Below are 15,268 nucleotides of genomic sequence, written 5' to 3'. Positions count from 1 at the left end.
AGATGCTGTTAAATCACTGACAGCTCCCAAAACAAATTGTAATAGAAATGAGAAGAGACTTAGGAAGAAATGATACATAAATACCCAATATCAAAATGGCTGGCTGAAGAGTGTCTCCTTCCCCCTGACTCCCATCCAAGTACAAACTGTAAGAGAACTGAAGCTCCAAATCAGTAAGCTGAGATTGTGAGGATGTTTCTTTTTGGAATAGGAACTTCATTTCCATGCTGGGGTTGAAGGTGCCCTCTTGTCATCTCTATGCTATGCCCTTTTTGATTTAAAGTTACCTCTAATTTCTTTTGTTTTTTTAAATAAATTTATTTATTTTATTTTTGGCTGTATTGGGTCTTTGTTGCTGTGCGCGGGCTCTCTAGTTGCAGAGAGCGGGGGCTACTCTTCATCGCGGTGTGCGGGCTTCTCATTGCAGTGGCTTTTCTTGTTGCCGAGCACGGGCTCTAGAGCGCAGGCTCTAGAGCGCAGGCTCAGTAGTTGTGGCGCAGGGGCTTAGTTGCTCCACGGCATGTGGGATCTTCCCAGACCAGGGATTGAACCCATGTCCCCTGCAATGGCAGGCGGATTCTTAACCACTGCGCCACCAGGGAAGCCCACCTCTAAGGTTAAGTTAGACATCAATAACAAAGAAAACTAAAGGAAAACCTAATTTGGATGTTTAAGAAAACAAAGTTCAAAATTCACTGCTAAGGACAATGAATCTTCATGGGAAATAAAAAATACCTCTTCATGAACATTAAAGAAAATTCTAACAGCCAAAATTTTTAAAATTAGGGTAACCCAAATGAGAGTTGAATCCTCTTAGAGGAATTTTAATTTCCCACCAAAAGTGCTTTACAGCTAAGGGTAGAAAATTATCTTTACAGCTTTTCACAAAGGATTGAAACTAAATATCCAAGATCACGTCTTCCCACTCTGACAGGAACTATTTCTGAGAACAAAAGAGGGATATAGGACCTGGACCTGGAAACTACTCAGGGAATCTGGAATATTCTCTGAGGGGATATCTACCTTCGAAACCTGGCGGTAATAATAAAACAATTACACAAACAAAACCAGACAACTCTTGTGATACGGTTGGAGCCTGAGGTCTTCAGATGGGTCATTTTCTATCCTGGGGTCTGAATAAGCCAATTACAACCCCGTAAAATGATGTGAACATAATGAAAGAGAAGGATTTGGGTTCTTTTGTAAGTCACTTACAAAAAATTCAGCTGATCCCATATTCTACCACAGCAAACACAGGGAAAAATGAAGGAATATCAGTACAATGTGAAGGGGGAGTTCTGTGACCCAAGAATTTTTTGCCTAGCCCAGATGCTGTTCATGTGCCAAGGAAAGGAAAGATAACGTGCGATATGTAATGCCACCTATCTGTTACTGATACACCTCTCCTGAAAACCTTAACCAAAGCTACAATACCTAAACCTAGCAGACGAAACAAAATTAAGGTCTCAAGGTTTGAAAAGTTATAAAATGAAGCACCGCCACCATTAACCAGAGATTGTCTAAATAATTGACATAAATATAAGTAAATGAATGTCCAAGTCTAAAGGGATTCCTGGAAAACAGGTTATAAATTGTAAACAATGTCAACATTAATAAACATGTGTCCCACAATGTACCCCAGATGATATTGGCACGGCCTAGAAAGTTGAGCAGGGAAAGTTAAAATACATCGTGAATTCCTCATTTTAAAATGAGAAGTCCAAAGTTCTTGTATTATTTTTGAATTGAATAATTATAGAAAATGTGCCAGGAAAGATGTTTTTGAAAAGTATAAAATTACCCAGTTATTAAAACTAAATATTGGCTGTATGCTATCAACTATCACAAGAGAAAATAAAAGCAAAGAAAACATGGTCCAGGGGACTTCCCTGGTGGTCCCATGGTAAAGAATCTGCCTTCCAGTGCAGGTGGCACGGGTTCGATCCCTGTTCGGGGAACTAAGACCCCACATGCTGCGGCACAACTACTGAGCACGGGCGCCTCAACTAGAGAGCCTGCATGCCACAAACTATAGAGTCCATGCACTCTGGAGCCTGCACCACAACTAGAGAAGAGAAAACCCTCAGGCCACAACTAGAGAAGCCCCGCGCCACACAAAGAGCGCAGCGATGAAAGATCCCATGTGCTGCAACGGAGACCCAACACAGCCAAATAAGTAAATAAATATATTTTTAAATGGTCCATAAGACAAAATAATGTAATGTGAATGAGTGAATGTATGAAACAGTATGATAAAAATAAAACTGAACATATTAGTTACAGTAATAAGCAAAAATGGCCTAAGGGACTTCCCTGGTGATCCAGTGGGTAAGACTCCTTGCTCCCAATGCAGGGGGCCGGGGTTCAATCCCTGGTTGGAGAACTAGATCCCACATGCATGCCGCAACTAAGAGTTTGCATGCCGCAACTAAGAAGTCCGCATGCCACAACTAGGAAGTCTGCATGTCACAATTAAGAAGTCTGCATGCCGCAGCAAAGATCCCATGTGCTGCAACTAAGACCTGGCACAGCAAAAATAATAAATAAATAAATATATATATATATATATTTTTAAATGTGCTAAATTCACCAATGAAAACAGTACAAATCCAGTTTAATTACCACCATGCTAAAAGTCCCCAAGTACTTAAGAATATGTGCATTAAAAAATAAATAAACAAGAAGAAGAAAGAGAAGAAATGGGGAGAAGAAAAAACAGATGAGAGATTTAAAGGGATGTACTTGCCTTTTTACTCTGGCCTTCAGGGCTCCTTGCTGCTGGGATGTCCAGTCCTAACTCTAGACCAAGAAACAGGAGGATTTTAGAGTGATTAGTAGTTTCTCTATTATCTATAATTATTAAACCATTCTCAACAGTGTATGTGAAAAATTAAAAAACCATCACAGGTGACTAAGACAGAGACTACAATACTTACACTATCTATCTCCCAGTTACCTACCCACAGGCTGAAGGGTCATTAAACTCTTAGGGTTACTGTCTCTATTATCACTATTATACTATGATATCACTATGATATCACTATGATACCAACTATTATCACTATGATATCACTATGATATCACTATGGTCACAACCAAACCATCAGGTACTACACAGACTGCATGTCTCAGCTGAAATATGCTGGGCCTGGAGAAGCACTTATCCAGTGGGGGGACACCAGGAGGTGACACACATGTATCTGGGTGTGAGTTTGAATGAGTGATCAAATTCTCACGCCCACAGCTCCTCTGTCCCTCACTAGCACTGCAGTGTGTGGCCTCATGTCTTTTTGGGGGTGGAACAGGGAAGGGAATACACATTCCAGCTATACCATGGGGAAAGAGGGAGACACTTTGGGATTTTTTTCCCTGATTTCTGAGGGCCTTTTCTCGTTTCCCTCTGGGTTATGTTTAGACTTTCCTACTATCCACAGTTTTGCCGCCCCAAACTGTGGCCCAAGTCACCTCCTGGGCCTTTCTCAGTGTGAATGTTGAAAGCTTAGCCTTACCTCTTCAACCTCTAGCAAGATATGTTCAAAATTCAGACCTAAAAGAATAAAAAACAAGATTTGCCTGAGAAGGTTCAGTCTTTCCCTTCTGAGGGGAAGCCCTTAAGTAATATCAGCCCCGTCTCTCCCCTGTTCAACGACAACTCATGAGCCTTCTTCAGGAGCAGAAGGCAAATTCTTACCCAGGCCCACCTGCTTCCATGAAGTGTAGCACAGCACAGATACACAGAGAACAATAACCCAATATAATTTAATATAATACAATGTTAGGAAGAAATGCCCACCATGAAATGTTTAAGCAATAAAGTTGCAGTTGGCAGGTGGCAGGTGGGTAGGAGACTCTAAGGATGGGCTGGGGAGTAGGTCCTGAGAAACTCCGTATACTGGTAGAGGTCAGGAGTGGGCAATCAGGCTTTGAAGAGACATATAAGCCAAAAATTACATCTGTGCAAACACACACAATTAAGATCACACCAGGTTGAGTGAGGTGGTTTAGGAATGACAGAAAGCAGAGGAAGAGGCTGAAAATGTGAAGGAGCTTTTCTGTAAACTGTTTCAAGAATAAATGCCAGCCACACCTCCAGGAAGTGTTCATAGCAACATTTCTTCAATTAACGGGCAAAGGTTCGAGGAGCAAGGACCAGATGAAGACCAGGCACTTCTGGGTCATTAATGTGAACCTGGCAACTCTGGATACCACCACTTTTCTCATGATGAATCAAAGGCACAGAGAGGTTCATTGCTGGGTTCAAGGTCAGATAGCTAACAAAGACTGGATCTGGGATTTAAATGAGGCCTTTGGCCTCCCAGGCCTGTGCCTAATGCTCAATTACTAAAAATCAACCTATTTGGTGATAAGTGAAATGAAAGTTATCTCTCCACATCCCTCAAGTTATTCTTTTTGGTTGGTATTTGCTCTGGGAGCTAGACATGACAGAAGAAAAATAAGAAAATGAAAACTCAGGAAAGCAAACACACTTCTAAACTGATGAATGGTCATAAAAGAAAATGCAATATACACGAGGATGAAAATGCCATTTGGCAAAACCAGTAAGATGAGTTTAAAGACTGGCTTCAAATGCATCTGAGACAGAACAGGGCTGCAAAAGAATCTCCTAATCTCTATTGAGGTGAGAAAAACAGAAAAAAATTAAACCAGAAAAAAAGAAAGGTCACAGACTGATTTCTAAATCACCGCTGAGTCCAAGACAAATGAGAAAGTCCGGCCCTGACCAATAAACCAGGGCTGAAACTGTGCACTTCAAATCATGGGAAGGAGCCTGAGCCGTTCTATGTCCTAGACACTTCTTACATCTGAGAAAGTCCTTGAATCCTTCTCAGAATAATGCTGTAAAATGCATGCCATAAAATTCATAGGATTTCAAACAACTACATAGAAATGCAGCTATCACAATATTTAATTTTTTTTGATATATTAATAGATGTGTCAGTATAAAAGTTTTTCTTTAAATGGCTACACATTGCTTGACACTCCTTCCATTGAGAGGTGGGGTCCACCATCTGTCTCCTTGATTCTGAGTGGACTTGTTTGAAACTAACAGAGCACAGAAGTAATTCTCTGTAACTTACAAAGCTGTCATAAAAGACCATGCAGCTTCCACCTTGATCACTGCAACACCCGCCTTTGGAGCCCTGTGCCTTGTAGTAAGTCTGACTACCACGAGACTGCCAGGCTCTGAGGAAGCCAAGGCCATATGGAGAAGTCATGTGCAGGCACTCCACTGGATAGTCACAGCTGAGCCCAGGCTTCCAAACATCCCAGCCCAGGCACCAGACACAAGGGAATGAGCCTTCAGATGGTTCCAGCCCCTAGTTGTTGTGTCTTCCCTGCTGAGGCCACAGACATTGTAGAATAGAGAAAAGCTGGCCATGCTTGTGTCCTGTCTTAATTCTTGATCCCTACAGAACCCATGAGCATAATATTTGTTTGAGCCACTAAATTTGGGTGTAACTTCTTATGCAACATAGTCCCTGGACCAACCATTTTAACACAGGAGTAACAACAGTGAGTGGCAGGTTGTCATTAGGAACCATCATTGGGAAGCAGTGATAACCATAAAGGCTACTTGGAGATGCTGTATTATGACATAAAAACTGCTATGGACTCTACTGCTAACAAAGCGCCATACCCAGGGAGCCTACATTTAGGACAGAAGGAAACACTCCATTTCAGTTAGATGGGGCTACCAAAATTTAGATGGGACTTTCTCATGGTCCTCTAAAATTTGGTTCATGGAACTGGGAGTAAGGACTCCTGAGTTAGAGGGAGCTAAAGGCCTCAAAATGCTAGTCATAAAGGAGCTGAGAGTCACAAACTCAAGTTTGGACAAGAAAAGAGAGAGGAGAGAAAAGAATGATAACTCAGCAGGGAGGTCAGAGGCTATACAATCATAGTTTCCAGGCATCCAAGAAAAGGGACACCCATTTGAGTAATGGATTCAGTACAAAGATGTGGAGAAATATCAGGGGGAGACAGTGGTTAGTGCTGGATATTTCTTCAACTCTCACATAACAACAAAAACTCAATTTAGTTTTAGGTACAGTGTCAGGAGCAGAGGGATGCTGAGGATTAAGGACAAGGCCTATAAAGAGTGTAAGGGCTGCTTTATAAAAAGCCCACATCAGGTCTCTCATCCAAACATATGAAATAAGTCCTATAAAAATAAGGGATCTACCAAGTAATGTTGTAAAAGAGCTGGGAAGGTGGTGTTATTACCATTATTAAGAGTCAAAACCAGGATTACATTTTTTTTATTGAAATATAGTTGATTTACAATGTTGTGTTGCTTTCTGCTGTACAGCAAAGTGGTTAAGTCACATATATACATACATATATATTCTTTTTTATATTATTTTCCATTATGGTTTATCTCAGGATATTGAATATAGTCCCCTATGCTATACAGTAGGACCTTGTTATTTACAGGGTTACATTCTTTAAACAAAACAAAATCCCCAAACCTCCTTAGCTGGCTGTACCTTTCACAAAAGCCATTCTCTATATATCTGGCAAAAAATAAGATTTTAAAGAAACTGGGAATCATTACTAACGATAAAATACCCAAATCGGAAATTTATTTTCCTTTAAAAGAAAAAAATTCCAAAGTAACTTGCTGTGATTTTCACAGCCATTTCTCAAATTAAGATTTTATGAACCCTGAGAAGTTGCCGTTAGGACAGCCAAAACTAAAATTTTGTTTCAGTGACGACAACAGCAGCAACAAAATCCCAAAGCCACTGTAATCCGCTGTCCTTATCACAAGACAATCCCACTAAATAATACAGCTAGAAAAAATGGAATTTTTTAAAGGTTGGGGCGCTACAGTATTAACACACTCTAAACCAGGAATTAATTTTATTTAATAAACCTGAACCCGTCGGCCAACCACCGCCCCCCCGCCCCCCCGCCCCCGCAGGGCGTTCTGAAACAACCTTTAACAAACCAACCAATCCTGCGAAAAAATAAAAGGGCGTTTTACCCGGGTGGGCTTTAAAAAAAAATCCCCGTGTTTACTTTTAATCCCGAGACCCTGAGAGTCGGAGGTTGGGAAACCAAGTAGATTAATCCAAGCGGCTAGGCCGCCCACCAAGTTCTGTCGGAAAGGGGAAGGGCCCGGCCGCAGCTCGGAGTTTACCACTCAGATTCCGAGCTGGAGTCCCAGTTCCCCCCTTGAGAGCCGACTTCCCAGGCGCGCTGCATGGACGCGGAAGACTTCCGCCGCGCGGCACCTCCCGCCCAGCCGGGCCCTTTGTCCAGCAGTCCCCTGCCAGGACAACCACAGCTTCGCTACCACGTTTAGTACAGTCCGCCAGGACTGCTTTTATTGGCCCGGCGCTCGTTGGGGCTTCTTGTGAGGGCGGGCTTCCGAAGGAAACGGTAGCCAATGGGAAACACGATCAACTGTTAATAGACAGAACACCGTTTCCAGGCAACGCAAAGGAGGAAGGCAAGAATGCAGGTATTCTCAAATATGTATAAACAGAGCTCTTAGTCAATGGATGTGCAAAGGAGGGGAGGTTTCGCTCACGCTGGCCAATAAGAAGCGTTTGCGGGCTTCTCCGCAAATGGGTCCACTTATATGCAGTATGTTTTTTTCCAGCAGTAACAAGTAACACTACAGTACTAATAAAAATTTTAAAAATAAATAAATAAAATAAATATAATAACTGGGAAGACTTTACCGTTGCTATTTAACCTTTATGGATTGCATATCTCTCTAAACATGTCAAGATATATTCCTGTTTCTCTAAAGTACACACTTGGTTAATTTAAGAATTCCATGCTTACGCTAACATTAAATTTAAAGAGATTATTTTACTTCTCTGGAAATAAATAAAAATTGTACATAAGGGGCTTCCCTGGTGGCGCAGTGGCTGGGGGTCCGCCTGCCGATGCAGGGGAACCGGGTTCGTGACCCGGTCCGGGAGGGTCCCGAATGCCGCGGAGCGGCTGGGCCCGTGGGCCATGGCCGCTGGGCCTGCGCGTAAAAAAGAAGTGTTTGCGGCCGACCCGCCTACAAACATTAACAAAAGGTGTCCTGGGAGTCTCAGCTTCAGAATTCCTGCGCTGGGCACCCCACCCGGACTTTACAATCAACCCTTCGCGCTGTTTGCTCCTTCTCTGAGATTTATACCCGGCGCTGGAGACCCTCCGGCCTCGTCCAGGTGCTACGACCCCGTTAACTCCGAGACCTGACTTTGCACACAGCCGGTCTCATCACTGGGCTAATAAATCATAAGTAATAAAATTAAGGAAATGGACAAGGGGAGACATTAATGCAAGAAATCAAACAGACGCTTTCTGTGAAGCTGCCCTATGCAAAATCGAGCCCAGGGGCAGGTTGCACGTTTCTAACCAGCAATCAATACAGAGTGGGCAGGCAGCAGACATTGCATTTAATTCAAATTACAGCCATTTCAGTGTTCTACAGCTTACCTCAGGTTCTGAGCGGAACGCTGCGCTTATAAGCAACAACCGACTGGTTTAATTTCAGCAAATTCCTTTTCGTGTGCGTATTTAACATTTTTCCATTTCAAAGGGGTCGTTGGCCTTGCTGCATTTTTTTTCTTGGTCGCCTCAGAGACCCACGGTGCTCCTCGACTTTAATCTCCACCCACAGAGTCCAGGGCCCCATTCTTCCACTTGGAGACTGTTCCCAAAATAGTATTATTATAGTATATATAGTTTAGTATTATGCAGAAAATATGCATAAAAACCTTGCCATTCTTCGATATAGAACCCTACATTACAAGCTGGTGAAAACTGAGAATTTTAACCAGAATATATTTTTCTTCTACTTGAATCCAAACATTTCTATCTCCTTTACAATTGTTGGGTAGAGTTTCAAAATCAAGCAATAAACTCCCTTAAGTTTATCCTTATGTACAGTGCCCCCTCCACATATGTAGGATCAAATGCAGGCCACATCCTTCGTAGCACCGAGGATTGGGGGACTCACATCCCAGATTATCCACCTCAGTGCCTTCCAAGGTGTTAAAATCAAACTGCTCACGACAGAAAATGGATGCCTCAAGAAGTGACAGTGACCCAGCAATTCCACTTTTAGGTATATACTCAAGAGAAATGAAAACATACGTCCACACAAAATCTTGTACCTGAATGTTGTTAGCATTCATAATAGCCCCAAAGTGGAAACAACCCAATATCCATCAACCAATGAATATATAAATAAAGTGTGGTATGTCCAGACAAATGAATAATACTCAGCAATAAAAAGGAATGAAGTACTGATACATGCTACTGTGAAACAGAATAAAGGAAATCTCATTTAAAATGGAGGCGGAAGGGGGAGACCTCACACACTACCATTTGATTTCAATTACACACCCCAAGAGGAAGTGGTACAGACCTGAAGGGGAAGAATTCTCCTTGCCCAGCAACAAGCCCAGCCAATGAGAAACGCTGCACCATGAACTCTTTTATCCAATGGTTTAGTTCAAAACAGCCCCTCCCAGCCTCCTCCTTTTTCTGTTCCTCTCATTTGCCAGTTGTACTTGCCTATAGTTTTTCCTATAACATGCTTGTCCTGAAATGCAGTTCTTCACTTCTCCTGAATAAGCCCATTTTGCTCATAAAATAACTGGCCATTTTATTTTTAAGGTCGACACTACACCATGGATGAACTTAGAAAACACTGTGCTAAGTAAAAGAAGCCAGTCACAAAGACCACATATCACGTGATTCCACTTACATGAAATGTCCAGACTAGACCAATGTATAGAGACAGAAAGTAGATTAGTGGTTGTCCAGGAGTAGGGGAGTTGGGAGGAAATAGAAGAGTGGATTTGGGATTTCTCTGGGGGTAATGAAAATGTTCTAAAATTGTGGTGATGTTTGCATGACTTTGTGAATATACTAAAAGCCATTTAATTTTTTTTGTAACCTACTTGTTTTTTATTTGAGATATAGTTCATATTCCACAAAACTTACCATTCACCAATTTTAAAGTGTACAACTCAGTGGTTTTTAATATATTCACAGGGTTGTGGAAATACCATCACTTACTCCTGGGCATTTTCATGACCCCATAAAGAAACTCCATGCCATTAGTAGCCACTCCCCATTCCCTTTTTCCTAGCCCTGGAGACCAGTGATCTACCTTCTGTCTCTATGGATTTGCCTATTCTGAACACTGCATATAAATGCATATATGCAGTATCTGGATATTACATATATGCATGCATATGATTTGCATACATATGCAGCCTTGTGTTTTGGCTTCTGAGCAATAATGTTTTCAAGGTTCATCCATGTTGTAGTGTGTCGTCAGTGCTCATTCCTCTCTATGGCCAAGAAAGATTCCACTGTATGGAGAGACACATATTGTTTATCCATTCATCAGTTGATGGATATTTGTTCTCTTTTTTGTCTGTTAGGAATCATGCTGCTCTTAATATTCAGGTACACATTTTTGTGAACATATGTTTTCAGCTCTCTTGGGTATAAACCTGGCTGGTCATACAGTAACTCTACGTTTACTTTTTTGAGGAACTGCCAAACTATTTTCCAAAGCTGCTGCATCATTTTACATTCCCACCGGCAGTGTATGAGAGTTCTGATTTCTTGATATCCTGGACAATGCTTGTTATTGCCCATTTTTCTTTTCCTGTACTCATCCTAGTGGGTGTGAAGTGGTTTCTCATTGTGGGTTAGATTTGCATTTTCCTAGTGACTAATGAAATTGTGTATATTTTCATGTGCTTATTGAACTTTTGTATACCCTCTCTGGAGAAACATCCGTTCAAATCCTTTGTCCATTTTTCAATTGGGTTGTCTTCTTATTATTGAGTTGTAAGTGTTTTTTTATATATTCTGGGTAATACATACTTAGCAGATATATGACTTGCAAATATTTCCTTCCATTCTGTGGATTTTTTCACTTTCTTGACAGTGTTCTTTGACACATGAAAGTTTTAAAATTTGATGAAGTCCCATTAATTTTTTTCCTTGGTTGCTTGTGGTTTAGATGTCATAGCTAAGAAATCACTGTGTACTCTAAGGTCATAAATATTTACATCTATGTTTTCTTCTTTGTTTTGTTTTGTTGGCTGTGCAGCTTGCAGGATCCCAGCTCCCCGACCAGGGACTGAACCCCAGGCCCTCAGCAGTGAAAGCGTGGAGTCCCAACCACTGGACTGCCAGGGAATTCTCACATTTTCTTCTAAAAGTTTTACAGGTTACATTTGGGTCTTTGATCAATTTGAATTAACTTTTGTATATGGTATTGTTAGGGATCCAACTTCATTCTTTTGCAGTGGTCCAGTACCATTTGTTGAAAAGAATATTCTGATCCCATTAAATGAGCTTGTCACCCTAATTGAAATCAATTGCCTATAGGTGTATGGGTTTATTTCTGGACTCTCTAATCTGTTCCATGAATCCACATGTCTATCCTGATGCCAGTACCACATTGCCTGGATTACTGTTACTTTGCAGTAAGTTCTGAAATTGGGGAGTGTGAGGTCCTCCAACTTTGTCCTTATTCCAAGGTTGTTTTGATTATTCTGGGTCCCTTGCATTTCCTAGTGAATATTAGGATCAGCTTGTCAGTGTGTTTTTCCTCACTTTGCTTTCTTTCACTCAGTGTCTCCTGGGGGTGGGTCCACATTACTGTAGGAACCGTCCTGCGGTTTCTAGCGATGGCAGTTCACTCCTCTGAAAGGAGGGACTAACTCATGTCACGTGGTTATTCTTGGTTTCGTGGTCAAGACAAGAAGGTCTACCTTCGTGTCCACGAGAGGCAGCTGAGGGTACCGGCGCCCCTCCCTAAATGGCAGAGGGAAGCCCTAACTTGGCCGCGGGGCATTGTCAGCCCAAAGCCGAGTCCGGGAAGGGCCGGGTGCCCCACAGGCCGCCCCACGGAGCACCGCAACCGAGCAAGAGCGCCCTAAAAGCCATTTAATTTTACACTTTCAGTGGCTGATTTGTACGGTATGTGAATTATATCTCAATAAAACAGTGTCTATCTTTTTATATAGTATTTCCTCCAAAGTCCACAATTTTTTTTGTAATTGACAAAGAAATGAAGAATTAGTTCGTGTCATTTCAGATGCCCTAGGACCATTTTATTCTACCATTATTTCTAAAACATCTCCGTGGAGTTTTCCCACTAGTTCCTAAAGAATTTTACTGTTTTTAAGGTTTCATCAGAATTTTTTTAAGGAAACAAAGTATATATTTAGTGATCTGAGACAAGTGAATGAACTTATGATCTGCAGAAGCCAAAAGCAGATAATATTTTTAAAACCCTCATTCTTTTTTTTTTTGGCGGTACGCGGGCCTCTCACTGTTGTGGCCTCTCCCGTTGCGGAGCACAGGCTCCGGACGCGCAGGCTCAGCGGCCATGGCTCACGGGCCCAGCCGCTCCACGGCATGCGGGATCCTCCCGGACCAGGGCACGAACCCGTGTCCCCTGCATCGGCAGGCGGACCCTCAACCACTGCGCCACCAGGGAAGCCCAAAACCCTCATTCTTATATCTGCATCTTTAGTGTCCTTGAATTATATACAAGAATTGTGACTTCTATGATTAAAAGTAAATGCGTATGGGCTTCCCTGGTGGCGCAGTGGTTGAGAGTCCGCCTGCTGATGCAGGGGACGCGGGTTCGTGCCCCGGTCTGGAAGGATCCCGCATGCCGTGGAGCGGCTGGGCCCGTGAGCCATGGCCGCTGAGCCTGCGCGACCGGAGCCTGTGTTCCGCAACGGGAGAGGCCACAACAGTGAGAGGCCCGTGTACCGCCAAAAATAAATAAATAAATAAATGCGTATGACAAGGATTCAATAAAGGATAGGCACTAATAAACTGTATTCCATACTTACTGGGGTGAGGTCTTTAAAGATGCTACTACAGTAAGAAAAAAGAAAAAGAAAAGGCAGAGAAACTGCATTGGCCAACAAGATGCTAAAATCTACCTAAGTCAGTTATTCAGCACACACACACTAAATGGATGTATAAAATGGTCAACACAGTCTCCTTGAATATAACCCCTTATTAATAGGTCCGTGGAGTAAGAGATGGTGTTCTACGGAGTCAGGGATGGGAGAATATGCATTAACAGTGATGGGGTGTCTGTGAAATCAGTGAAGGGGCTACGTGAAGGCCAGACCTGTGGGGTTATTGATCAGGATCTGTGTGTCAGTGGTGGGGATTGTGTAAGGTCAGTGAGTCAGTATGTGTTCGGGGTCCGGCCAAGTGCACCGATACCACCCACCACTGGGTGCGGTCTGGAAGGACAGTGACACCTCGGAGTGAAGGGCGGGGTTGGTGGTGGTTTTTTAGAGACGGCAGACATCCGAACACCGGAGGCTTTTAGGAAGCAGTTTTTGTCTGGGTCGCATCAGGGTCCAATGGGAGACCTGGTGGGAGGTACTGCCGGGCTGTAAATAACTGGTGAAGGCGAGGCCTCTCAACAACAAAGGAGCCAATTGGAGGCCTGGGATGCTAGGCCATTGCTGTGAGTGACCGGCAGGGACAAGCCCTCCCCAAAACAAAGGGCCCCTGGGAAAGAAATCTGTGAACCAGCGGACACTGAGACATTGCTATGGGAACAAAGGGCCTTTCAGGTCCAGGATCAGATCCTCTCTGACGATTTCTTTGTCTAACTGGCGAACTTTCGTCCAGCGCTTACCCATGAGGGTCCAGTGTGCCGTCTCCCGCCGTTTTCTCTAATCTGGGGGCTATGTGTTTTCCTACGTCACTGCGCGAGTCTCACTCGTCTCCTAGCCCAGGCATTTGCCGCGTGTTGCTAGACATGCCCTCTCTCGCTCTACCCAAGAGAGCAGTTGGGATTTCGGGGAAGGGTGCAGGTGCGGGGTAGCTATGGCGGGGTGGGGTTGGGGGAGGGGAAGAGAACAGAGTCCTTTACCACAACGTAGCCCACTTAGATTCCCCTGTCTGTGACAGGGGAATCATCTTTTCGCAGGGTTTTAAATCTGAGGCACTTGGGGAGAGGGCAGAGTTGCAGCATGGCAAAGTTGGGGATTGGAACGGTGGGAGATGTGTCAATGTGAGTCGGTATCATTATTCCTGGCACCCTGTATTTGCCTGCTCAGGTTTCCCAGTCTGTACCAGGTGCACCGCTGACCCGCAGGGGTCTGAGGGGAAGTCAGTCCCAAGTCTCTGCTCCCCTGGGCTGGACTGGAGTTTGGTCCCAGAGGCTTCAATCTCAACGTACACATCCTGGGTGGAGGGGATAGTGTCTTTCGACTTTTAAATATTCAGTTTTTGCATAGTTACATTTATCAGTCTCTTCCTTTATGGATCCTGGGTTCTGTTTCTTATATGCAAAGATATCCTCGTGCTTAGATTTTTTTAAAAAAACTTTATGTTCACCTAATTCTGTTATAGTTTTGATTTTTTAATTTCCCTTGGAATTTATTTTGGGGTACGGTGTAAGGTAGAGATGTAACTTTTTTTCCCCAGATGGATAAACAATTGTCCAAACACCATTTACTGAAGAGTCATCTTTTCCCCCTCTCTTCCATGTTTGTTACTGTCCCAATAACACAATGAAGTTCTGCAGACTATCTGACTTCTGATAGGGCAAGTCCTTCCATTATGTAATTATCTTCCAAAACTTTTCTGGCTCTTCTGGCCCATTTTGTCTTGCAAATGAGTATCAGGATGGGCTACTGAAATTCTACTAAAGAAACGATGCTGGGATTCTGATTGAAATGGCCTAGAATTTACAGAATATTTTAGAAAGAACTGACATTTTAACATTAAATCTACCTATTGGGAATTATGGTATCTGTTTCCTTTTATTCAAGTCTTCTATGCCTTTCAGTAAAATCTTATACTTTTATTCAAGTAGATCTTCCATAATTCTTTTTAGACCTATTCTGAGGCTTTATTCTAAGACCTATTCTTAGAACTATCCTAAGTTTTTATTTAGTTTTATAATGATATATACTGTGATTATTACATTTTCTAAGTAATTGTTACCTGTGTGTATTTTTTTAGTGTTGATCTTTTTTAAAATTAATTTTTATTTATTTATTTGGCTGTGCCGGGTCTCGGCTGCAGCATGCGGGATCTTCGTTGCGGCATGCAGGATCCTTAGTTGCGCGTGCGGGATCTTTAGTTGCGGCATGCATGTGGACTCTCAGTTGTGGCATGCTAACTCTTAGTTGTGGCATGTGGGGTCTAGTTCCCTGACCAGGGATTGAACTGGACCCCCTGCTTTGGGAGCTCATAGTCTTAGCTGCTGGACCACCAG

The sequence above is a fragment of the Aethalodelphis obliquidens genome, unplaced genomic scaffold, assembly GCF_003676395.1.
Source record: "Aethalodelphis obliquidens isolate GAN/ISIS:26980383/991018 unplaced genomic scaffold, ASM367639v1 scaffold43, whole genome shotgun sequence".
Classification (NCBI taxonomy): domain Eukaryota; kingdom Metazoa; phylum Chordata; class Mammalia; order Artiodactyla; family Delphinidae; genus Aethalodelphis; species Aethalodelphis obliquidens.
The sequence above is the reverse complement of the archived record's forward strand: the minus strand, read 5'-3'. Positions refer to the sequence as shown.